The sequence below is a fragment of the Periplaneta americana genome, chromosome 9 (genome assembly GCF_040183065.1).
Source record: "Periplaneta americana isolate PAMFEO1 chromosome 9, P.americana_PAMFEO1_priV1, whole genome shotgun sequence".
Taxonomy (NCBI): Eukaryota; Metazoa; Arthropoda; class Insecta; order Blattodea; family Blattidae; genus Periplaneta; species Periplaneta americana.
Window position 1 is genome coordinate 38,193,760 of NC_091125.1, and position 26,874 is coordinate 38,220,633.

Below are 26,874 nucleotides of genomic sequence, written 5' to 3' on the forward strand. Positions count from 1 at the left end.
AATATAATATAATATAATTAATGCTACAACCTTGAAGTCCATTCAGTTTGTGTTATCTACCTGATATGCAAATAATGATGATAATAATAATAATAACAATAATAATAATAATTCTGCCGGCGTTTTCCAAATTACAGTTTTTTCTTTTACCGTTGTATCAACCGTTCACAGCTTACCGAGTGAGCTACTCCGTGGGACAAGTGACAGGTCTATTGCGGGGATATGATAGAATGATAGATGAGATGTGATGATGATGGGATGAAAACTGGGAGGGAATCGAGTCGTGGACCTTGAATTAATACTATCCGAGCATTCGCCTAGAAGGACTTGGGAAACCACGAAATACCGGAAGTCGGTATAGCTGGTCACTAGGATCGAACTACGTACTTCCGAATGAAAGATGGGACTGGTAACCATTACATCATTGTAGTAGTAGTAGTAGTAGTAGTAGTAGTAGTAGTAGTAGTAGTAGTAGTAGTAGTAGTAATAATAATAATAATAATAATAATAATAATAATGGAACATCAACAATCGGACCCCTTCCCCATTCCATCCTCACTATTATCAGATTAATGGACAAACACAGACAATCACAAATAATGTTTTCACCTGTCCAGGATGAACCAAGGCGACAGCTTGAGAAACATATAGTAAAACAAAGATAAGAATAGGGGAATATAATTCATAAATAATTGAGTCTCTTCGTTCAATAAATCTTCATCATTATGATACTGATGGGCAAATAATAAATATTCACAAGAAGATCGTTCATGTAGTCAACATGACTCAAGACAAGTTTGAGACAACATAGGCCAAAGACAAGACAAGGAGCACATAATAATCTATAATGAAGAATTGGGCCCCTTAGCCTAATCCATTCTCACTCTTATGAGATTTATATTCAAACAACAGACAAGTAGGTTGTTCATGACGAAAGACGACAGCTTAAAACAACATAGGACAAAGCAAGATAAGCGACACAATCAATCCCTGTAGCTGTAGGAGGAAGATAAATTTTCATTTCCATGGCAAATCGTACTGCGTCCGCTGGAATTGAGCCAAAATGCTATCACTTACACCATGGGTATAATAATAATAATAATAATAATAATAATAATAATAATAATAATAATAATAATAATAATAATAATAATAAACTGAGAATTAATTTCAAATGTTAATAAGTAGTTACTAGAAAACCTGGTACGTTGTGTATTTTTACATTAGTTAAGAAGTGAAGGGATGAGGAGTTGCAGTAACATGAAAACACGTTGTCGCAGAACAGTCTGTGCAATCTCTGAATTTCAATGCATACTCCCGAGAGAACTGAAACTCGGAAAAGCAAAGGCACTTAGTATGTGGTTGTACAACTTCTTGTATCTGCTACAATTCCCACCTCCTCCCGTGAATCGGAGCCGCTAAATTACTGTGTATTTTCCCCACCCATTTCTTTGTTCACTATTCACAGGTCCTCCCTCTTCGCCCTGCCCACCTTTCCACGCTCGCTATTACGTACACACAACGTCCTGTGTTTGGCTGTAGCTCCACATTATAATGCCACAGACAGTGCATCTGTGATGATACTTTTGGTAGGGTTTTGCTTCCGTAATTCCATGCACCAATTACATACGGTTCGTGGTTATAACAGATGGGACTACATATATATAATCTCACGTATACATAATACATCAACAGGTTTTTTTTTCGGCATAATCATTTTTATCCCTCCCATCGTCCTTTGAATGTTGTGCACAGCATCATTCATTCTGAAACTAGAGAAGGACGAAATTCTGCAAGCCTTTGAGACATAGTCGTTCTTCATATATACACACACACAATATTCTCATCCCTTTTATATAAAATTCACAAAGGCAAGCAACCATGAGCTAAATGTAATTATAAAGTTTTAAATTTAATTTTCCTTGTCTAGAGAGCAAGCCGCTATAAAGCGATGAAGGTGAAGCTGGCAGCAGAGAATATATACATATATATATTCTGTACCTTAACAGAAGAGGGTTTTACTAAGCACTCGCAACTCCCTTGGACTTCCATACTTCATAGGTCTATCCCTCGCCTTCGCTCCTTCCATCCGTCAAGACATTTAAGACGTTGGACTTGGATAATTAAGATGCTCTTACGATACCACGAACATTTTCTAGAGAATCCCTGCTTCAACAAACTCTCCCCTATTTGAAAAATAACCCCTTACATAAGCCTCCTCGCATGACATTTCATGTCCGCCTTTGAGCAGCAGGATAAGAAACTCTGCGTTTAATAATAATAAATAGCTTACCCGAAGATTTATAGCCTGATCTCATATCAGCTAATTCCTAACCACCAACAAGAAAGTATGTATAATCCACTAGTATATAGCTGAAGCTTAATAAAGAGTCACACACTTTCCTTTCTTATGGAGTGAAAATCATTGGGTGTGTATGGAATGTTTTCACACAATATGACGACAGAATGAGATATAGGTCTACATGTTGTATGACAGCTGGACTAACACGAGGGTGTGGCTGATAAACGGACAGCAACAATTCTGCAATAAAGGTCCATTTTTCAAAGATATTTAACACGCCGCGATCGTAAGACGACTTATCGGTGACCGTACACCTACCGTAACTACTCCACTGCACTATAATTAAAAAGAGAGAGAAATTGTTCGATACAGCAAGGCATAAATTACTCAGATAAATGCATTTAAAAATGAGAATTCTTATTTTTTTAGAAATTCTTCCATATAGACCTATTTATGATTTTCTTTACAACGAAGCTATATTCCAATGATTGTTCAATATTTTTCATGCAACTTCCTTTAATATTAATCGTTTTATATAGTTTAAGCTAATATGTAAAATGAAACATTATTTACAATTTACATAGAACAGTTTACCAGTATTCTACGTAGCGAACATAAAAGTTAGAATGACCTCTAGCGAAATACAGTAAGTTGTATCTGGTATTATTTTACGTAAATATACTGTACGTCGTACACGCATTTTAACTCTGTATCACACAATTAAGAGGATGTGCAATAATTCCAACTCTTAAATGAAAATAGTATATCAAATAAGGATATTATCTCTGCGGTGGCTGAATGGTCAGACCTTCAGACTATCACGCAGGCAGTCCGGGTTCGATTCCCGGTCAGGTCTGGGATTTTTTTCATTGAAAAAATCCATACTGGCACTTACGGCGGACAAGGTCGCAATTGGGTTTTTTCCCCAAATTAGGCATTTACATAATTTCGTCACTATTTCTCCATTTCATTATCATTCTGTAGCGTTCCCCCAACGCCGGCCGGCGATGCATGGAAGGGGTTGGCCTAGGGACGAGTGGGATTACCTGCTCGAAACCTGGACCAGAGAACCTTAGTGTGGTCGGCCAGTGTGGGTTTGGGAATGCGTCACCAGAGGGCTAGCGCAATAGATCTGAACAAGGTCGCAGTGCTGGGCCATAGTGCCCCCCTCCGTTAAATTCGATTTAAAAAAAAAAAGGGTATCATGGTAGTGATTCCTATGCTGCCGCGCTGTAAACAACAAAACGACAGAAATAATAATAATAATAATAATAATAATAATAATAATAATAATAATAATAATAATAATAATAATAGGCCTAATAATAATATAATATTTTCAGGATATACGGCTCAATACTAGTGCGCTGGGCTTATAAGCCAGGACACCTGGTTCAAATCCCGATCAACCCTGAATTTATAACCTATGTTCGACAAGCCAGTGGTCCCGACAAAAAAAGGGGATTTCTGCAGATAGTGTAAGTGAAGGTATTAACGCCGTGCAGGTTGTAACGCCATCTAATATTTTATAATTAGTTACGTGAAAATCTGTGTTGGCAATCCTAGTTAGAAAAGTGTGATGTTTGACAAACCTTTCTTAAACATCTAGGACCAATAATGAAACGGATTTCTGTCCTTACGGTGATTTTAACAATCTTTAAGTGGAGTAGTTCGAGCTTGAGATGAACGTCCAGTGACGTGAATATTGTATTCAGTATAAAATAAGCATAGGTATTTGAATTTTAAATATAGTGAATGATGAAAATAAATGTTATGAGAAATTCGTATACGTGTTCTTAAGTTTAGTGGAATGGTGTTGTTTTAAATTTATACTATTATATTAAGGTAATTATTAATTTAAAATAGAATTTGCGACTGCAGGTAATAACGCCATCTCGCTGCGAGAATAAACTTTGATCTGTGCCAAGTCGTTAATTCCAAGATCAAAACTGTCGTCATCCAGGATGCAGCGAAGTAGAAACACTTGGGCATGTTTTGGATTATTGCCCTAAAGGAGAACTACTGAGGAACAATCGCCACCATAAAGTGAGAAGCTCCATCGCAACCACTCTTCGGAAGGCAAAGTGGGAGGTTTACGAAGAAGTCCACTGCTTGGCTGAGAATGGGTCAACGAGAAGAGCAGACATTATAGCCATCGATCGCCGGAATCAAAGAACCCTCATTCTTGACCCCACTGTCCGTTTTGAGAAGGATGATCAACAAGTCAATAACGTTAACGATTAAAATAAGTCTATTTACAATCCATATATGAATTCCTCACTTCAGTGAGAGATACAAAATGAATATCAATACATGGAAAGTGAAAGGACTTCTTTTTGGAGCTACGGGAATTTCATTTAAGTTAACCAAAACCATTCTCCTTTCTCTTAAATTTTCTAATGCGGACATTAATAAAATTTGTCTAATGGTATTGAAAGATTCATTATCCATTTTACACAATCACTTGTATAACACTACGTAATAATATTTTTTTTTTTACTTCATTTCATTATTCTTCATTGTACTTTCATCTCATGTTTCTCGGAAATCAAATTGTACTTTATTTTTAAATATATCATTGTTCTGCATTCTCTCCGCAAATTGTGTTTAATTTTTAATTTAACCTCTGCTTTGTATTCTGGATCCAAGTGGTCAGCCATAGATGTCGGCCAGATGTCCCAAATTGTGGAATTAGTAGCAGTTAGTTTAATCGTCTCTAAATTAAGAATACCGTGAAACCTGCGACATGAGTAGCAGTCAATGACAGTGACCTTTTTGTTGTCCCTAACCACTTATAGTTATTTAATTCTATAACATATTCTTACATTTGCCAGTTTTGCTTATAAACATGTTTCTTTGTTCTAAAAAAATAAGTGGCGTTATTACCTTCACTGCAGGTAATATCGCCAGTATGCGTCATACTTCTATTTACTTGTATTGTTGTAAAACCTTGCCTCAATTGAAACTTTTGAAACGTACATTCCATAGGAAAGGTTACAAATGATCAATATATAAAATATCAATATTATTGTTCGTATTTCTGGTCAGTTGTAACCCATTTTTAAGGCATTAATACCTTCACTTACTCTACTTCGGTTCTCCTATGACAGCCCAACAATTCTCTATTATCATTCATTCATTACGAGTGTAATGTACAGTTAGGTCCGAAAGTCCTGTCACCCTCCCTTGTTTGCATGCTGATGTGCATCCATTTTGATGTGTGACAATGGTTGATACTTTACGTTCCAGCTTGTTTAGTGATCCAGAACATCAGTATGAGCACCATCATTGTCGCGGCACAAAATGATGCGGCGCCATGTCCTGTGTGAAATCTTCCGCAGCAAAGACGGTGTGATTTCCCTTTGGGAAATAATTACGCAGCATGTCTCGAAACAACGATACCAGACAATTGAAGATTTGAAGCAAGCTGTTAGGGAGGCATTCAGGGAAATCACACCGCCTTTGCTGCGGAAAATTTCACACAGGACATGGCGCCGCATCATTTTGTGCCGCGACAATGATGGTCCCATACTCATGTTCTGGATCACTAAACAAGCTGGAACGTACAGTAGCAACCAATAAATCTGCTATGACATGTTCAAAATGGATGCACATCAACATAAAAATAAGGGAGGGGGGTGACAAGACTTTCGGACCTTACTGTACATTCACCGCCTGTAGTGCACCCTGGATAGTTTCTGACGCACCAAGTGGTCTATGTTTCTCGGCACAGCGACATCTACTTGTATATGCCACACTCCTAGAGTAGGGGCGAATAACGGCAATTGGTCTGCCATTTCAACAAAGAAACTTTCAAAGATTGTGATTTTAGTAAATTTATTTTCATCAAATTTATGATTATAGATCAACATTAGGTAATCACACATAATGAATTCAGCACGACATAAGACTATAATATGTAGAGGATGATCTACAAATGGCAACTTACCAGCTCCAGCTAATAACAGAAGGATATAACCTAAAAATTTCTAATAACAAAACTAAAACAATGGCTTTCAGAGGGCTTAACCATAGGCGATGTAAAATAGTTATTAACAGGGAAAGGATTTATATGTAAATACATATTTACTTATAAAGCTAATATAATTTATATTTTGCATTATCTTTATGTTTCACAATGTGTAGGGTTGAAAAATCCTACTTTTATTTTCCATATTTTTCCATATTTTAGAGTTTAGTACATATTTTCGTTAATTTCCATATATTTTCCATATTTCATATAAAACAGTCCATATTATATTAGGTTTAACAATAAAACAAAACAAAATTCCATTAACTTTTAAAAATACATTTCAACAATAGAGATTTAAACACATGTTCAGTAATCCCTTTAACATCAGAGTTATTTGAAAATTAGCAGTCCTATCAACAATGGGAAAGTAAGTTACAAAACTGTATTAATTTAATTTAAAATTTTTAACAGACTTCAGTTGTGCAGCTCAACAGTTAAATGCCAGTCAGAGTACACATAGGTTCAGTTTTGTAAATCATACTATAAAGACGGTAAATATGCCAAAAGTACGTCATTCAGTCAATTTAAAATCAAAACTAACAAGTTACATTTCAGAATTTAAAGAAGATGGTTTATCAACTGACAATAAAATATTATTTTGTAATTTGTGTCAGTGTGCAGTATCATCTACACAAAAGTTCCTGGTGCAACAACACATTACAACTAGTAAACATCAGGCCAACAAACAACTAAATTCCAAGCAGAGACAATTGTTTTTAACACAACCAACAACATCGAATGTAAGATCTGAGTTTAACATCGACCTGTGCCGTTCTCTCATCTCTGCTGATATTCCTCTCTACAAACTAAAGAATAAGGTCTTCAGGGAATTCCTTGAAAAATATACTCAACATACAATCCCGGATGAGTCAACACTTAGGAAGACGTATGCTCCATCCATCTACGATGAGACAATACAGAAGATAAGAGATGAAATTAAAGATAGTTCAATTTGGGTTTCCATTGATGAGACTCCCGACAAAGAAGGTAGACTTGTTGGTAATGTAGTTATCGGTTTGTTAAGTGAACAATATTCTGAACGAATTCTTTTACATTGTGATGTTCTAGAAAAGTGCAATAACAAAACTATAGTTAAACTGTTCAACGAAGCTATGGGTATCCTGTGGCCAAAGGGTATTATGTACGATAATGTGTTATTCTTTATTAGCGATGCTGCCCCTTATATGGTCAAAGCTGGACAAGCATTATCTGTTGTATATCCTAAATTGACTCATTTTACTTGTGTGGCGCATGCATTTCATCGTGTGGCAGAAGTGGTCAGAGACAATTTCCCTAAAGTAGATTTGTTGATTTCATCAGTGAAAAAAGTATTTCTCAAAGCTCCCAGTAGAGTTAACGTGTTGAAAGAAATGTACCCTGAAATTCCATTGCCACCAAAGCCAATTTTAACTAGATGGGGTACATGGCTAGAAGCAGTTGAATATTATGCCGAACATATAGACTCTATTAACAATGTTCTCCTTGCATTGGACTCTGAAGATGCAGTCTCAATTGATACTGCGAAAACAGTTACCTGTGACATAAGTGTGAAGAATGACTTAGCTCACATTCAGCATACATTTTCATGCATCATAAAAACGCTCAAAAGTCTCCAAAATAGGCACCTTTCACTATCTGAAAGTTTTGAAATTATAAATAGTACTGTGGAACAACTGAATCGTGGTAGAGGTAAAGTTGCAGATGCAGTAAGAGCTAAGGTGGACACTGTACTTTCAAAAAACCCTGGATATGAAGAACTACAAAAGGTTGTTGCTGTGATGAGTGGTGAATCAACAGTGAAGATTAACTTGGACTTATCCCCAGCAGACATTGTGAAATTGAATTATGTACCAGTTACTTCTTGTGACGTCGAACGCTCTTTTAGTCAGTATAAATCTATCCTCAGAGACAATAGAAGAAGATTCACTTTTCAGCACTTGAAAGAAATGTTTGTAACCTATTGTTATGGTAACAGACAATAAAAATTGTGTTTTGTTGAAACTACATTGGAAGATAAGGTACGTCCATTATATTTTTTGTTTAGTTTGATTAAAATGTACCAATATTTAACGTACATAGTCATTTTTTTATAATTTTAAGTCCATATTTAATTCCATATTTTGGTAAAAATCCATATTTAATTCCATATTTTGGTAAAAATAACTACATATATATTTACATATTTCATATATTTTTAGTCCATATAAATCCGTTCCCTGGTTATTAATCAAGGAACTATAGAACAGATATCTTCTTTTAACTACTTAGGCTGCAAGATATCTTATTTGGGTGAACAGGATATTAACAGTAAGTTGAGCAAATTCCAACAGATGTGTGGAACAATAAGAACTTTAAGAAATAAAACACACCGCTCAACACAATTAAATTTTACAAAACCCTAGCAGTTCCATTATTAACTTACAGCTCAGAAAACGGGTCATTAAACCGCGCATCAAAAAGAAAAATCCAAGTAAGTGAAATGAAGTTCCTACGAGGTGTTGCCGGTTATACTTTATTGGATCATCAAAGAAACGAAAATATCCGACAATTATTAAATATGTTTAATTTAGAACAAAAGATTAAAAATCAGAAACAAAATTGGTACCAACATATTACAAGAATGATTAATGACAGATTACCAAAACAAATTATGGATTATGCACAAACAGGATATAGAAATGTCGGAAGACCGAAAATAAGATGGACAGATGATTTAAGCCTTGAAGACGGAACAGGCCAATAGGCCCAATCCCTGTAGCTGAAGAAGAAGAAGAAGAAGAAGAAGAAGAACAAACTGCCTGTGAGAGAGATATAACACTAATCGAGTCGATTTTGGCTAACAGTGAAGCTGAAGATGACGACTTTGTTGACGGTAACGATAATGATAATAATGCGCCTTGCAATTGGACCTTTTTGACGTATCTCATGTCTTGTCATACACCTGGGATTTGTTCACTAGTGACCTTCAATCCGTGTTCCATTACAATATATCTATCAACACTTAATTTATTGCTGTGCCAACAACATAAATCAGATTTTAACAAGTAGGATCGCAAAGTAATCACATCGAAGAACCCAGAACTATAACAATATTTTTCTCTGGGTATATCTCTTTATGACATTCTTACAATTAAATGTTTAGATAACACCTACGTCTAGTGCAATATCCAGATAAGAGTATTCTTAACTTCTCAAATAAATTAATCACTTGTAAACGTCAGCTAGCACTCTAAGGGCCATAATTTAAAGATCTCGCAGAAATATATTTCAGGCTAGTTTTCTAAACGAACACGCCCTAAAATATCTTTGGAATTAATCCAGTAATATTTTATTCATTTCGTTTTATTTGCAGAAAGTGATTAATAAAATTGTCAACTACATAAGATTTCCTGGCTCTTTTTGATGAATTCCGAAATCGCAAAATACTACAGAAGTCAGTAAAACGTCAAATTCTTAAGAACTGAGGTATGTTAATAATAGCCTAATCCTTAAGATTTCACTTTCTTTCAGATATAGACAGACATATGACTTCTATAGTCAGATCGTGTTAAGTAACGAAAGACCGAGAAAGATTTTTAAAAGCATTGCTACACTCCATAAGTATTTCAAATCTAGTTCATATTAGAATGGTAAACGATACCCATGTGCTATCAATCTGTATTTTAATTTGCATTGTACACAGATATTCTGAACGAAATAAGAATGTTGGAGTTCTTAATAACTTTGATGCACATACGCTGTTACTGGAGCACATTTTTTTGTACTTTTGTCTCGGAAACCGATTTTCATTTTACACTGCATATTTATTTAATATTTATTAATTATTTTATACAAATGAAGCTTCATTATGCGGTTTGACACAAGTTTGCACCACAGTCTGAAACCTTTCACATACTCGTAAATCTTCATTTCAAATTATAACGTTTACAATATTTTCCTCTGGGCATCTCTCTTTATGACATTCTTACAATGAAATCAATTAGATGTTTAGAGAGGTCTAACATAAGAATATGCTATAATTCATGCCAGCCAATGAAATGTGAAAAGTTATTAGCTAGTAAATATAATAAAATTAATAATAATAAATAAATAATAATAGCCATCAGCGGCGCGACAACTCATGAAGGGCCAAGGTCGACCAGCTGATGGCCTCACGTTCACGTGCAGAGCCACCTCTGCACGATCATCCAACGATTATGGGGGTAACGTATTTCCGCACAATTCCCCTAGATGTTATATCTGCCTTACAAAATGAGATTTCGCTACTCACTGTAGTTTCTCAATTCATCAGATGCTGGGTGGGCACCGGTCCCATACATTGAGCGATATTTTATAAGACATTTTCTTCTTCCATGATACTCATTCCGTATCTCTAGAGCAGCGGTCATCAGCACACTGCACCCTCGGGCTAGCATCTCTTATCCGTGGATATGAGATGCACTGGCGTGCATTCGTGGCTGCTGGCGGATATGCTTTCTGCCTCTCCCTTCTGCACAACCGTGCATATTATGATACATTCCTTACTCTTTACCCATTTGAGCGAGTGCTGACGACCACTGCGGAACAAGTATAGCAAATTAAATAACTTAGCCTATTTCATAAAATGTGTCATTTAAGTTCTTTCTATTGCATCCACTACTGACTATTCTATTCGCGAAACAGTGCTAATAATGAACTAAAAATGAAATTAAATTATTAATCCATTTACATGCTAGAAGCGAGGAAGCTACAAGTTGCTTACGTATTTATTTAGATACCTAGGCAAAAGGACAAATAATATATTTAAAAAAAGCATTTTGTCATTATGTTCTCTGTTTCATTTTTACAATAATTACAGAATTAAAAGAATATCAATGAGAAAAATAAAGTGTACAATTAGTCGAATTTTTAATCTTGTTTCCTTCATTTTACACTCTGTTTCTTTTTACCCACAAAAAAGATGAACGGACTTCAAATTCTCATTCTAATTAGCCTATATTGATATTCATGACATGGGATCAGTATAACGCTAGTATTTGAAGGTCACTTTCAGGTATTTCCTTCAATTTTTGGACAATGGTTGAGACTTAACACAAATTACAAAAATTTGTTCAGAATATTCCCTAAAGCGTGCCAAAGTGTAACGTTTCATGTGCTAGTGTTCTCAATATGAAAAACCGAATAAAAGCGAGTTTATATTGTCTCAACTACAATGTTTCATTACAGCAAGATAATGTTTAAGGACATTTCAGAATAATTATGCTAAACGATGTAAAAAGTTTCAAAGGATAAAGTATTTTAAGAAACGGAAAATACCGCTAAGACACACGCTTTACGTGGCATCTCATTGTGAGTTGCTTTACAACTCAGAATCTTCAACCGAGTCCGAGGAATCCAATTTGCTGAGCAATGCTTGTGGACATGTCACGACACCTTATTATTCTGCCCAATGCGCTGCCGACAAGGTACTTGTACCTCATAGACATCCTTTTACATCATACACCTTGTTTATGGCTACAAGGCATCCGTGAAAGAAAAAGGACAAGTAGTTTATAAAAGCATATGTACGTTCGCACTAGCAGAATTTCTACTTCAAGCGAGAGTTAAGAATGTTTCTGCGTCAAGGAACGACATAATGCACACATTCACTTTTAATTCTATGGAACTGAAGAAGACCGCATTCAGAGAGAGGACTCATTTGTAATTTCGAAGTAAAGAGTTCGAAACTCGACGCTGTTTATCTATAATCACATTTTAGTAGTATTCGTTACTCTCTTGGGGCAAATGGTTACCATACAAATCTTTGCTTACTTCTTTTGTTTGCTCATGTAGGCTGACTATGGCTTTCTTGAGCGCATAAAACTTTCTCTCTTTTTAACTTATATTTTTCATGCTTGCTCTGACACCAACTAGTTATAATATAAGTGCGTTATATTGAGAGTAATTAATATTGAATAATTTCGAGGGAAAAATTGTTCCGGAGCCGGGTATCGAACCAGGGACCTTTGGTTTGACGTACCAACGCTCTACCACTGAGCTACCCGGGAACTCTAACCGACACCGATCCAATTTTTCCCTCTATATCCACAGACCTCAAAGTGGGCTGACAACCGTCAAGCAACCAACTTCGAGTGCACACTAACTCCGTGTGACTTAAATTGTGGTTTTCTGTTAACGAACAGTGACGTGTATTACGCAAATCAATATTTCAGGTATAGTCACACGGAGTTAGTGTGCACTCGAAGTTGGTTGCTTGACGGTTGTCAGCCCACTTTGAGGTCTGTGGATATAGAGGGAAAAATTGGATCGGTATCGGTTAGAGTTCCCGGGTAGCTCAGTGGTAGAGCGTTGGTACGTCAAACCAAAGGTCCCGGGTTCGATACCCGGCTCCGGAACAATTTTTCCCTCGAAATTATTCAAATCAACTTTACAGGGAGTTATACCTGAAATATTGATTTGCATAATACACGTCACTGTTCGTTAACAGAAAACCACAATTTAAGTCACACGGAGTTAGTGTGCACTCGAAGTTGGTTGCTTGACGGTTGTCAGCCCACTTTGAGGTCTGTGGATATAGAGGGAAAAAATTGGATCGGTGTCGGTTAGAGTTCCCGGGTAGCTCAGTGGTAGAGCGTTGGTACGTCAAAGCAAAGGTCCCGGGTTCGATACCCGGCTCCGGAACAATTTTTCCCTCGAAATTATTCAAATCAACTTTACAGGGAGTTATACCTGAAATATTGATTTGCAGTAATTAATATTGTTTCCTTTTTCTTTATGCTCACTAGACTTAACTGCTCTACATTCACATGACTTGGTTATACAATCTTGATTTCATTAAACCTCTGCAATTGATTTTTACAGCTCTTCCTGGGTCATCTCAAATCCTTACTGTTTCTTGATCGAAGTTCTTTTGTCATTCCTTTTTAAATTTAAAGACTACTGCTATCAATTGCTTTTCCTTTCCGTTGTATTTTACAGTAGGATGTAAAAATATGATTTAGTTATAACAGTATAGTAACGTTCTAATGGCATTACAATTAGTCCATTTCTTAATAACTAGTAAGGGCCTCTGTTAGGAGGAGTAAGATTTACATTTTACTTGAACATATAGCCTTAAATGGTCCGCCACTTCATTGCACTCGTAATTAAATTTTCAAGTGGACCAAGTCATGCAGAGAAATAGGTGTACAAATAGGTGATACATTAATGCACTCATAGTCATGAGTAGAGACCGGATTTTAAAGGGAATATTTTTCATAAAAATGACAAAAAAGGTAGAGTTATAGCCAAAAAAGGACTATATTACTCCCTCAAAAGGTGCTATCTTAATTGAAAACACACTTCAGCACATTCATGGATACACATAGCACACACAAGCTTATATTTATCGCTTCATAACTTAAGGAAAGTGTTTTATTTGATCACATTCAACATTTCAATATATTTCAATATGATTCTGCCTCTTTGAATGCAGAATATCTTTATAAACAGAACATCAACTGAAACCAGAGGTGAAAATTTCCTTTTTATCCAGAACTCTAAATCAGCACACTTTATTAGTTTTTCAATGTCTGGAATCAGAAAAAGAACGATATTTATTTTAGCTTGCTCAGGAAGTTATAGGTCTAGTGGAAAAATATAGGATAATTATCTAAATGTTTGTGATATTCTATCAAAAAAGATCAAAATAAGAGATGTTTTTTAAAACAGGGGAGAAAAAGGAATATGGACTAAAAAAGGGAAGTGAAAACCAAATAATTTGGTCGGTGGAAAGTAGTTTAAACACCGTAATTAATTATTTCATGATTCGTGTTGAAATAAAAAGGGGGATTCCCTTTAAAATCAGGTCTATAGTCATGATCAAATAGCTAGGAGTTATAGAATTCCTAATAAGAAATTTCTTGAAAATCTGTGAACAGTGAAGACTGAAGGTCGATGGACAGAAAGATGAGTATTTAATAGTGGGAGGAGAAAGCCGACATATGAATTTAGTATAGTGTGTTAGAAGGTAAGTTGTGAAGCTTAAGTAGACTATTCGGGATCCATAATGAAAAGAAATAGTACAAATGAAATTTAAATTTCGAATAGAACAATGCACGCAACTATTGCTTTATCCATAAGCTGAAGGGATTTTTTAGTGGAGTTACCCAATTAACTAAGAAGAATATCATTAGCACAGTGATAGAAAGTAGGCCTATTCTTCCATTTGGCTGAGTTAGTTGGACTCTTGGTTGGTTGGCTTTTCGAGGACCAGATCAGGATGGATCCATGCACTTAGACTTACATTAGCCCACTGTGTTATCTTTACGTGATGATTGTTCCAGTCCGAAAGATGGTCTGGGGTGGCATTTGTGAATCCGATCCTGACAGGCGAACCGTCCTGCCGAAGACCTGACAGAGCCAGAGCCAGATACCATCCCCAAAGGAGTGCCTGATAAACCTAAGCCCTTACAACCTATATCAACATAGAAGACCTGTAAACTCCCAATACTTCATCCCTGCTTATTGTTAACTATTATAAATGACAGATGAAACGAGGGGGAGGTGGAGAGTGTTCATGGTATGAAATAGGGAAATGTGAGTATCTCAAGAAAAACTCTCTGCAACGTTTTATCCACCACAAATATCAAGCTTGGGTTAGAACTATTACAGAAAAAATCAAACATAGGATCTACGCTAATAAAATGGATATCTTACGAAGAACCTAGAATACTGTATGAAGATTGGGTAGAATAGAAATTAACGGACGCCGAGGAAACAGTTTATCACCACACTGCATGGAGTGTTTGAGATGCCTTAGACATACCGAGTGAATGCTAGGCTATGTAGGCTACTGATTGCTTCCAGAAAACCGGAAATTACATGGAAAGCTGCAATGATGCGAAGATAGTAGGAACGTGAATTGGAAGAGGACAGTGGCAAGAAAGACAGTATTGGCGTTTTATAAAAGGAGGTAACCTCTAACAAGAAAATAAATCTGAAAAAATGAAATTGTTAATACATTCAGCAAAGGAAAGTTGTTTATTTCTAATAATGTATCTTTATACAAAAGTCATAATTTCACATTGAAAGAACCTGCCTTAGGATGCCCAAAGAAACATCAACTTAGTAATTTCCAAGAAAGACAAAAGGAGACATTTTAGCGAAGCGTGGTTAAGTGATGTGTGTCATAAATTCTGTTCCAATAGTGATCAATGCATGTATTGTTTCCAGAAAATTACAATTATTACGAGCTAAATATCATTTCGTAAAATTTCCCAGCCGAAGCCCAATAGTTTCATGTGGAGGATAGACCACGATGTTTTTTTTCTAGTTGGATATTAACACAGAGCATAATCTATTCTGGATGTGTGAGAAACGTGTAGGAGAATATTAAATAAACAGTTTTGTATAATTAAATCACTCTGTTTCATATATTATCAATTTTATTAAACGAGCTGTAAAATTAATTTAATTCTGTGCTTATGAATATTTATTTCTAGCCTTAGAGATTTAGCAACAAAAATTATCTTCTACAATTCTAAGAACATTGTAAGTGTATGTCAACTGTGAATCTGACTCACGATGACCAAACAAGGCAGTTCAGTGAAGAGATATTTAGAGCCATAATTAAGTGTCAAGTTTTAGTGCCATAATTAAGACTGTTGGTTAGACGGCAACCGGAATGGCCAGATTTCTAGATGTCTTATAACTATTCTTGGGCAATTCACTTAACACCTGTGTTATAATTAAAAAACAATTTCACGGCTAGGACATTTAAACTATTCCATTCCTTAAACACAAGGGAATTAAGTCTGTTTAAGAAAGCCTGGGGAAAGGGGACTCATTTACACACTACATGAATATTTAACTTATCCTCATCTCTTATTAAGTAATGTTTCCATTTATATCGAGCTCATATATTATAATTAATATAAAATTAAATACACATTAACATAAGTTTTATTTTCTGGGCACGACAGCCCATAGACTGCTAATCTTACGTCCACATGAATCAACAGAGGTGAACGATCATCCAACCAGTACGGGGCTATAGCATGATTAACACGTTGATCCCTTCAACTGCTATAGCTGGTTCACAGAACGGGATTTCGCTACTTACCGTAGCACCTCAAGGTCATCACGATACTGGGTGGCACCGATCCCATACAATGGCCGAAATTTCATGAGAAAATGAGGCCTAAGGTAATTTTCCCATGAAGACACTAATCAGTGTTCATTTCGTAAAGCGAGTACAGGCATGATGCCTTAGAAGACCAGTGGTATTCAATATTTTTTTTGCTAGCATACCCCCAAAATATATTTGTACCCCCAAATTGCATTGAAATTATATAAGAATTAACAAAGACTATGACCGATATATTAAAAATAAATTATTATTATTATTATTTTAATTATTATTACCATTATTATAAAGTAGTTATTGATGCAATAATAATGGTAATGATTTACGTAAAATGTTATTTAAGCAAGGAAAAACAAGAGTCGATATTACAAAATAAACTACAATATAATGCAATAATTATCAACAAGTATAATAAAATAAATTTGTCAGCATTTTTACTTACGTAATCAGTGGGATGCGTACCCCTTGAGACAACTTCACATACTCCTGGAGGTACGCGTACCATAGATTGAATATCACTGCTTTAGACTAAAAGGCTATGGCGCGATAATCATTTTCAGTGCTAACTGCAAAATGATGTAAAATTGGTAAACTGAGTCTAACGATTTTGATAAAACTATTAACACTGATTTTTCGGCATTTTAAAATCTTGAAACCGGAATACAATCATAAAAGACGTATTCCACAAATACATTTCTCCAATAGAACTTGATGACAAAAATAAATATGGTAAAGCAGAATGCAGTGGAATTTTTACGAACTTCTACAGTAGAATTAAATACACAAAGCTAATCTATTACAGAATCCGAAAGGCCCACAAATATGTTAAGACTCCCAACTCATGAGATAATCGGCAATGAGTAGCAGTAAGGATGTCATTCGTACTTGATGGTCACTTCTGCCTCCAAGGAAAGACTCTGGTACTCATTTCTGTTAGAAGAGGCTGAGTGAACCCCCAGATGATGATGGTCACTTCTGCCTCCAAGGAAAGACTCTGGTACTCATTTCTGTTAGAAGAGGCTGAGTGAACCCCCAGATGATGGTGGAGGCCAGAAGCATTAGATCAAAATCCATGACCCCATCCGCAGCAGAACCCGCGACCTTCCTGCGCACAGCGCAATGCTTTAACCGCAACGATATCGCGAGTCCCAGAATAAAATATAGAATTCTGAATACATCACTTCATGGATGTCGTTAAATTAAAGAGTAACTCCAAACATGAATCCTATGTTAGCTCAATATTTGACATGACACCTCACTGAGAGCGTAGAATATAATTTCTTTTCAGACATAATGCCACATAACATAAACTTCCATTTCCTTTTGTGGTAGCGGAAAACTCTATGACGTCTTCTTACAATTGCAGAGACTATTAAAACGGTCGTATGATTGTAACAGTACAATTACGAAATGAGAAAATCCAAGTTAAAAACACCCACACACAAACATACGATCCAACATAGAGGGTTTTTGAAAGTAAAAGGTAATTTTAATTCCTCATATTTTCTCCATTTTTTACACAGACTTAAAAATTCTAGCACTGGCTACTTACACAAGAAATGCCAATTTTGCATCACCACGACAAGTTTGTTTGTTTCTGATTGTTCTGGTTGTCGTGTTATCGGTAAGCATTTCCAGTAACCTGGCCTGCAAGATCGCCAGATATTAATCCATCAGATTATTGGTTGTGGGGCTACCTAAAGGATAGAGTGTTCTTGAGGAAACCTACGACAGTTGATGAGTTGAAGGACCTCGTAACACATATTCCAGAATATGAAGTCAGACTTACTGTATACAGCATTGAAGAGAGGCTGTTATTTGCACGTAGGAGAAAAAAAAAAGATGAACAGATACAGCATCTATGACGAAGTTATCGCAATGGGTGGTGATGAAAAAAAATCCCATTTCTTATGTACTAAGCCAGTGCCAGAATTTTTAAGATTGTGTAGAAAATGAAGAAAATATGAGCAATTGAAATTACCTCTTACTTTTGAAAAACATTGTACATCACATAGAATCTATCAGAACATACATTTTTGGCCAAATGCATTATCTAAATTAATCTACCGCGAAATAATTATAACTGAATAATAGGTCTACTGTTACGTAGTCCTGTATAGGCTGCTAACTATTTAGTGAGTATATACAATATTCATGTACAGATTGTTTCAAAAGTGATGGCCAAAAATTTAGGATGAGAAATAACGAAGAGAAGCAAAAAACTTCCAGTAAGCATGGGTTCGCAAAATAACCGTTTACGAGATAATGCCATTTTCTTGCTGATTGGGGCCGCCAGTGAACCTAGAGGCTAGATATGATAAAGCGGCAACATTCATGCTCCGAATCCTATCCCATTTCCTTCTAGCTGTGAGACGATATCTAAACAGACGAAATGGTGAACAGTAGATAGGTAGAGAAGGACCGGATTTAAATCCTTTTGATTTTTGTGTATGGGGTTATGCAAAAAACCTAGTTTACACAACAGACATCACTACAACTGAAGAATTGCTGCATCGGATTATAGATGCCTTCCAGAAAATTAAGAATGACCCAGGATTGCTCGAGCGCAATCGCGAGTCTTTGTGGAGAAGACTAGACAGATGCATTCAAGTGCATGGTCAGCATTTTGAACATCTGTTGTAAAATTCTTCAGTCAACATGTTCAAACTGTACTGTACCTTGTTTATCCACAAAATTTACTATTGTTCAAACAAAAAGTTTCTTTTTATTGAAGCCAAAATTATTAATTTTACTGTCTCGTGATTGATAAATAAAATAAAATTGTCTATACTTTTGTTGAATTTATTACTTGGTATTCAGGGGATCCCAAACAACACAAAATTACATTATTTCGTAAAAGGCTAATTTGCGGACCCATATTTACTGAAACGTTTTTGCTTCTCTTAGTTTTTACTTCCCATTTCTAAATTTTGATCATCACTTTTGAAACATTCTGTACCTATACATAATAATGTCCATATGTACGGCTTCCTTTACAAATTACAATTGTCCTAAAAGCTTCCGATAATCTTCTGCTATTTGCGAAACTCGGCATTTAAAAATAACAGTGCTAAAAGGTATTACTGCTTTTTAATGAGATTATAGTACTATACATTATCTTGTTTTCTTGTAACCAAGAGAACTGTGAAAGTCAACCGCATAAACTGCATAAAAATGTTCTACTGTGGACGTTTGCACGCACGTTGGTCGTATTTGTAGTTGGATGGGCTCCGTGTGACAATTCGTTCAACAATGTAGGAAAAGCAGCCAAACGAACTGCCCGAAACAACTCTTCCGGTATCAGAGATCCAGAATAAGATATTTCCGTAAAAATCACGAAATCAATTTTTGCAATACCATAATGTTTTCTTTTTTAATTGATCATAATGAGAAAGAAAAATTAATATAAGTGATTACGATCTCCCTAACCAATACATCGTCTTCCTCGGTGGTCTGGAGGTTACCAGGACGTTGGATCAGAGGTTGGTTCGCGAATTGAAATCTTACCGAGGGTGATGGAATTTAACCGGCGATAAAATCCTAAGTATTTCTTTCTACGGAAAGGAAGTAAAGCTGTGAGGCTAGTGACGTAGTACTGCACTTAAAAGAACCCTGTCCCTGATAAAGGGCCCTAGATAATATTAATCGTTCGTTTCTAGCCCAAGATAAATTTCGATCCTGAATAATCTCGCAGTCGAAAATGTTGTAAAAATAACAGTGTGATATGAGTAAATAAACTGGCAGAACAAAAGAATTGTGCAATTTTTTATCGGTTATTTTACGACGCCTTACCAACTGATATTGTTATCTAACGTTTCAGTGAGATGAAAGTGATAATGCCGGCGAAATGAGTCCAGGTACAGCGCTGAAAGTTGCCCAGCAATTGCTCTAAATGGATTGAGGGAAAACCCCGGAAAAACGTCAATCAGGTAACTTATCCCAACCAGGATTTGAACCCGGGTCCGCTTGTTTCACGGTCAGGCATCCTAACCGTTATTCCACAGCGGTGGATAAAATTCTGTAAATAGGCCATACTTATATGTAAGGGTGTAGACAAATTATTTGGATAAACGTGAAGGGACGATAGGTGCAGTCAAAATAATCGTATTTTGTTTAGTAATCATGACTCGGAAGTGATTCTTTATGATACCACCGGCATATAGAGTGTTTTGACTTTATAATTTACCATAACCAATAATCACTAAAACAGCATTAACAATATTTAACTCATTTTACATTGTACCTCACATCGGGCATGAGATACGACTTAACCTGACTGTCACCTATGACACAGCTAGATGTAAGCGGTAGGCCTGTATTCTGGCCTCCGAGGTCACCGGATCAAACATCATTGGATTCTTGCCTATAGGGATACATGAAAAACATAATTTACTGTACAGCATTGGAGGCTCAAATGGATTTAGTTCCTCTTATTTTACAAGTAGCAGCAACCGTCAGACGACATGTCTGCGATTTTGAACGCATAAAATTAACCCTGCTGCGTCGTTTATTGCTTTGCACAAAAGTTAGTGGCCGTGTTTTTAAACATCTCTTCCACTGAATCATAAATTTTTATGGTATGTACTGGTTGTCACAAACTCCATTCTAATACACAAATAAATTAACGGGCTGTAAAGTCATACAGAAACACTTCAATCCTATGGGTCTTAAGAAAATATGATTGTTTTGATTCCACTTATCAGCTCATAAAGTTTGTTCCGACAATTTTTCTGTACCCTGTATAATATGTAAGTTTCAAAGGGAGGTCAGTACGAAATGTACAGAACTAATCTTCTATATTATAGGACCAAACATAAAAAATAATTTTATAGTAAAACTATCCTGTATCTTCTCTAATAGATATGCAACACAATAAAACAGGGACGAGTAACCTAAGACTCTTCGAATTGGAACAAGATTGATGTTGCTGCAACTAATCCTTCTCTTTTTGCTTTTGAAACGTCTTACAGCTGAGCCGAATGTTGTACTGCCGCCGTCATGGCGCGGAACAAGAGTGAGTGACGTGAGCACATTCCAGGGTGACAATTCCTAGAAAGAGCCAACGAGCTTTCCTGTCCACCCCCGCTGAAATCGCAGACTGTATTTTGCAACACAGCTTCTTTCATTAGAGTATACCCGCAGTATGACTCCGATATAAAATAATATACATCAACACTATTTATTTTGAACAGCAAATTATTGTAACGGCTTCTCTCATAAGCTCCAGCAATTTAGTTCCTGGAACTGTTTGTCTTCGTACATTAATATCTAAATATATACTCTCATTTTCGAGGCCTGACGACTCTTTCAAATAATGGTAAATTCAAAGATCAGTTTTAAATAAAATTACGCTTTGTACAAGCCATATTAAACCCAAGATATGCGATTCAACAGCACAACGGTACTGCTAAATAATACGTCAATTTGCAGCATAATCGAGCATGAATTGTGTAGATCAAATGGAATAAATTTCACTCTTTTAGAATTGAAATATCCTAGGCTATATACTACAACATCCATATTAAAATATAGGATCGGTGCATTATCACAATATGTTTACGGTCCATCGAAGCCCCAAAAAAAGCATGATAAAACAATTAGACGTAAGATATCAAATAATCTAATAAACAAGAAATAGGTTCAAACAATAGGATGGTTAAGTAATGTACATATCGACTCAAAATTTAAAGTTTTGATAAACCTGCATTTCAAAGCTTCATGTTGCTATGAAAAATCTAAGGAACATTGAAATTACATCAAATTCTATTAATTATATTTTATATATAGCCTATTATAAATTTCAAACATAAGTGTGTTAATTGGATTTTTTTTACAGCAACATGAAGCTTTAAAATGCAGTTTTCCAGTTTTCTCAAAACTTTAAATTTTCAGTTATTTTCCTTTTGAACTAGCCCGTCTATATTTAATCATAATATATTTTACATGGTAAATAATAAACATAATTTTTAATTTATTTAAAATTCATGTGATGAATATTTCATGACGTCGGTGGTATACTGGTTACCATACTTAACTCTGTATGCAAAATACAAGAGTTCAATCTTGGCCCAGGACGACGAATTTATAAGGCAAACATTCCTTTAATTGAATCTATTTATCTGACCCGAAATACAGGTTTGCGTAAAAACAAAATATCATATAGGCCCTAACATTTTTTTATATAAACATATATAAAATGTTAATTTGAATTATGTATGTGCTATGTACACAATACAAGTAATTCCTTATTATAAATACAGCTTCCATTGGATAAGGAGGAAAAAAAACTGATCCCACGTAACAGTTTCACAGATCGTAAAATATACGTTCAGGTGTCAAGTTCGTGGAAATGAATTAATACTTGAAAGAATATCCAGTGATATGGATGAAATATCTGTTTTCATAAATCAAATTTAAATTATGTAAAAATTTATACAATGTCATTAAAAAATTTATTTTCACATACTATATCTACTTGAATTTTTTTAATGACTGGCATAATATTATTTGATTTATTTCGAATAACTTTTATGTGTACCACTCTATTGCAAAGATTATGAAGTTGCGAGTAATATTCCACAGTTTCTACACTTTGCAAGCCTAAATAGCCTTAGCCCTAATGTTTTCGGAAATGTCCTAACCTAAAGTAATCCTATCGCAAAATAAATTACGTATTTCTTACAATAAGTTAGCGGGTTTCGATATACTGTATACTCATATCATCAAGTTCAAATATTAAAAATATCAATATTCTCATAGCAGACACACATTCAGTAATACTCTTTATTTTCCCGAACCCAGCGGGACGGGATTCGATTCCCCGCTTAGGACAATTTGCCTGGATGAGATTCTTCTGTTAATGTCGGGCTCATTTCCTCTTAAGCTTCCTCACTAATAACTGTTTTAATCAAAAGTCCGCCATAATTTACTATGTATATTTATATTATACATCATAGCAAAATATTCCGTTATATAACTAAATCTTAAAATTCAAATATTAAAAACAGCAATATCATAATAGTATTCTTCTTTTCTTTGGATTTTTCATCCTTCAGCGGTTTGCCTCTTAATGCTATTTACTCTCGATAAATGGGAGCACACTCAGCCAGTTGCGATTAATAATAAATATAAATTCAATAATATTGAATTAAGTTATAGGCTACTTGTGGAATGTTCGGAAAACTCCAAGAATATCGTTCATAAACTCATTTTACTCTCGTGGAGAGATGCATATTTTCATTGTCAATCCATGATAAAAGAAAAACTTAAATGCGTAAAACGAAAGCAACAAAAGCTACTCAGAATGTCATCAGACACATTCAACTGAAATTAAAGTATAGTGACAAAATGTGTCACTCTGTATTGATTCCATTAGATACACACAGCTTCATTCTCTTCAAACCCCCTACAAATCATATGTTATGTTTCATTAATGTAAATCATTCAATAAAATATAATCAATCACACTTTATATCCATCGCATCTTCATATTCAATTAGGTTTTCAAAAAATGCCCACCTGCCTCTATCAATGGTTCATGAATCAACAAACCTACTTAACAATCAATCAATAATTAATTCATCATTCAATTAATCTGATCTGATAAACAGTATTTATCTGAGTCTAATGATTTACATAGTCACAACCAGCATCGAGTTTTAAAGATGGACAGATATGAAATTATTGAAATGTAGTTTGATGACCTTTCATATCAAATTATACAGATCTAAAGGGAAAGTCCCGACGCAGAAGAGACCAAATTATTTTCATTTGAAAAAGAGAGAATGAGATGAACAAACATGACTAGAAATACTGACAAGGACACCCGCCTTGAGATTCGTTCGCCATCATCTCCTCTAAATTGAGGCGTATATGTAGCTAATTCGTGAAGTTGTAAAGGGAATGAAACTGCATAGAGCCTTCTTCTTGTATCTACATTACAAGCCATTTGTGTTAGTGCTCTCCAACCTAGATCCTTTAAAATTTCCTTTGAAGATCTATTGCGCTCCGTTTTTCCTATTCTGTTTTCTTTCTGCTACTTGCTCTAGAATATGCCATTAGTATAGTCCAGGATAACAGAGGGAGTCGGGATTGAATGGGTTACATCAACTGCTTGTCTATGCGGATGACGTGAATATGAACTATTAAGGAAAACACGGAAATTTTACTTGAAGCAAGTAAAGAGATAGGTTTGGAAGTAAATCCCGAAAAGAAAAAGTAGGCCTATACGATTATGTCTCGTGACCAGAACATAGTACGAAATGGGAATATAAAAATTGGAAATTTATTCTTTGAAGGGGTGGAAAAATTCAAATATCTTGGAGCAACAGTAACAAAATATATAAATGACAAAATGAAACGCAGAATAAATATAGAAAATGCCTGTTATTATTCGGTTGAGGAGCTTTTGTCATCCATTCTGCTGTCAAAAAAAGTTGAAAGTTAGAATTTATAAAACAGTATATTATCGGTTGTTCTGTGTAGTTGTGAAACTTTGACTCTCACTTTGAGAGAGGAACAGAGTTAAAGGTGTTTGAGAATAAGGTACTTAGGACAATATCTGGGGTTAAGAAGGATGAAGTTACAGGAGAATGGAGAAAGTTACACAACGCAGAACTGCACGCATTTGTATTCTTTACCTGACATAATTAGGAACATTAAAGCCAGACGTTTGAGATGGACAGGGCATGTAGCACGTATGGGCGAATCCAGAAATGGATATAGAATGTTAGTTGGGAGGTCGGAGGGAAAAAAAAACTTTGGGGAGGCCGAGACGTAGATGGGAGGATATTATAAAATGGATTTGAGGGAGTTGGGATATGATAGAGACTGGATTAATCTTGCTCAGGATAGGGACCGATGGCGGACTTAAGTGAGGACGGCAATGAACCTGCGGGTTCCTGAAAAGCCATTTTGTAAGTTTTGTAATGTATGTGTGAGAGGATAACGCGGTTTCACCACGCGTTGTCATAATACAGTAGACGTAATGACAGCAGTGATATAATAGTCTATAGCCTAACTTTATATTTTCTGAAGAACACCAATAATCCTCTCTTATAGTAGAAATACGGAAAAAAAATAATATTTCTTAAAAGACACAACTGAGAAATGAGATTCCCCTGGGTCAAGGCACACATCGGCACATACGGCATCGAGCTAGCGGACAGACTAGCGAAAGACGGTGCGCGAAACAAAGACACTACGGCCAGCTACAACAAAATATGCATAAGCGTTGTTACAGAAGATTTAGAAGAGGAAAGCATTAGAACATGACAGAATGAATGGGAAAAAACGAACGTGGCATAAACTAAATACTTTTTACCAGACATCCCAGAGAGACTGAAAATGAAGATCAACGTCAGTCCCAGTTTTTCAACAATCACGACCGGACATGGGAAAACCAAAGCCTAATTTCAACGCTTCAAAATCATGGACAATTCAAACTACCTCTGTGATATTAGTAACAAGACATGGTAAAATGTAAATTCAACTCCATTATAGGCCAAATCGACTCAGAGGATGACGGGAGATTACAGACAATCGCCATTAATGACAGTAGGGATGCCAGTCCTACGTGATCGCCGCCTTTACTACCAAGGAAATGCCTCTGATACTTATTTCTGTAAAGGATGAGTAACTTCCAGAGGCATAGTGCGGTCGGAAGGATTAGATCAATGGAGAAAATCCATGACCCCATTGGGAATCGAACCCCTGGCCTTCTGGTTTTGCTGCGTTACGTCTTAACCAGCGCTCTCAATCAGACAGTGGACTAGTTGTTATTTTAGTGCTCAATTTTGAAAACACAAAGAGAATATCTCGGAAGCAGCGTAAATGAGAGGGTGGCCAGTGAACAAGAGTCAACTGGTGACAAATATTTACAGTAATTACTACGATTCACAAAACTTAGACACAACAGATATCATTAAAGAGATACTATGTAGGCTATAGTATAAGTATTATGTACCGACATGTTCAATTAATTGTAATGAAGCAAATGAACACATTACAAAAATTAATCTTAAGCATGTAATGCTACTCCAAGTAATGGAGCATGTTGTTAAATAAAACAAAAAGATACAGTACATGTGTCTCCACCACAATCAAGTTAATCTTCCATAGAGATATCTTCAGTTTCTGGCAATAGAAACAGGTTAGGCCTACGCGTGAAAGAATCATTCAAGCAAGATCTTAGTATTGTAGGGATCGTAACACAGCATCACTAAAAAATACCAATTGGACTATCTTTTTTAACCAACTATATCACTGAACAACACACAAACGATTAGGGAAAACACGGAAATTTTACTTGAAGCAAGTAAAGCGATCGGTTTGGAAGTAAATCCCGGAAAGACGAAGTATATGATTATGTCTCGTGACCAGAATATTGTAGGAAATGGAAATATAAAAATTGGAGATTTATCCTTCGAAGAGGTG

The 26,874-nt window shown here is 35.7% G+C and overlaps 3 non-coding genes across 3 annotated transcripts; 2 read left to right on the forward strand and 1 right to left on the reverse strand.

Moving 5' to 3' along the window:
- Nucleotides 1–12,289: 12,289 nt before the first annotated feature.
- Nucleotides 12,290–12,361, reverse strand: TRNAD-GUC (transfer RNA aspartic acid (anticodon GUC)). The gene has a single exon. It is a non-coding gene; the product is annotated as a tRNA-Asp (tRNA).
- A 276-nt stretch (nucleotides 12,362–12,637) lies between these two features.
- Nucleotides 12,638–12,709, forward strand: TRNAD-GUC (transfer RNA aspartic acid (anticodon GUC)). The gene has a single exon. It is a non-coding gene; the product is annotated as a tRNA-Asp (tRNA).
- Nucleotides 12,710–12,923: 214 nt separating this feature from the next.
- On the forward strand, nucleotides 12,924–12,995 carry TRNAD-GUC (transfer RNA aspartic acid (anticodon GUC)). The gene has a single exon. It is a non-coding gene; the product is annotated as a tRNA-Asp (tRNA).
- Nucleotides 12,996–26,874: the final 13,879 nt, after the last annotated feature.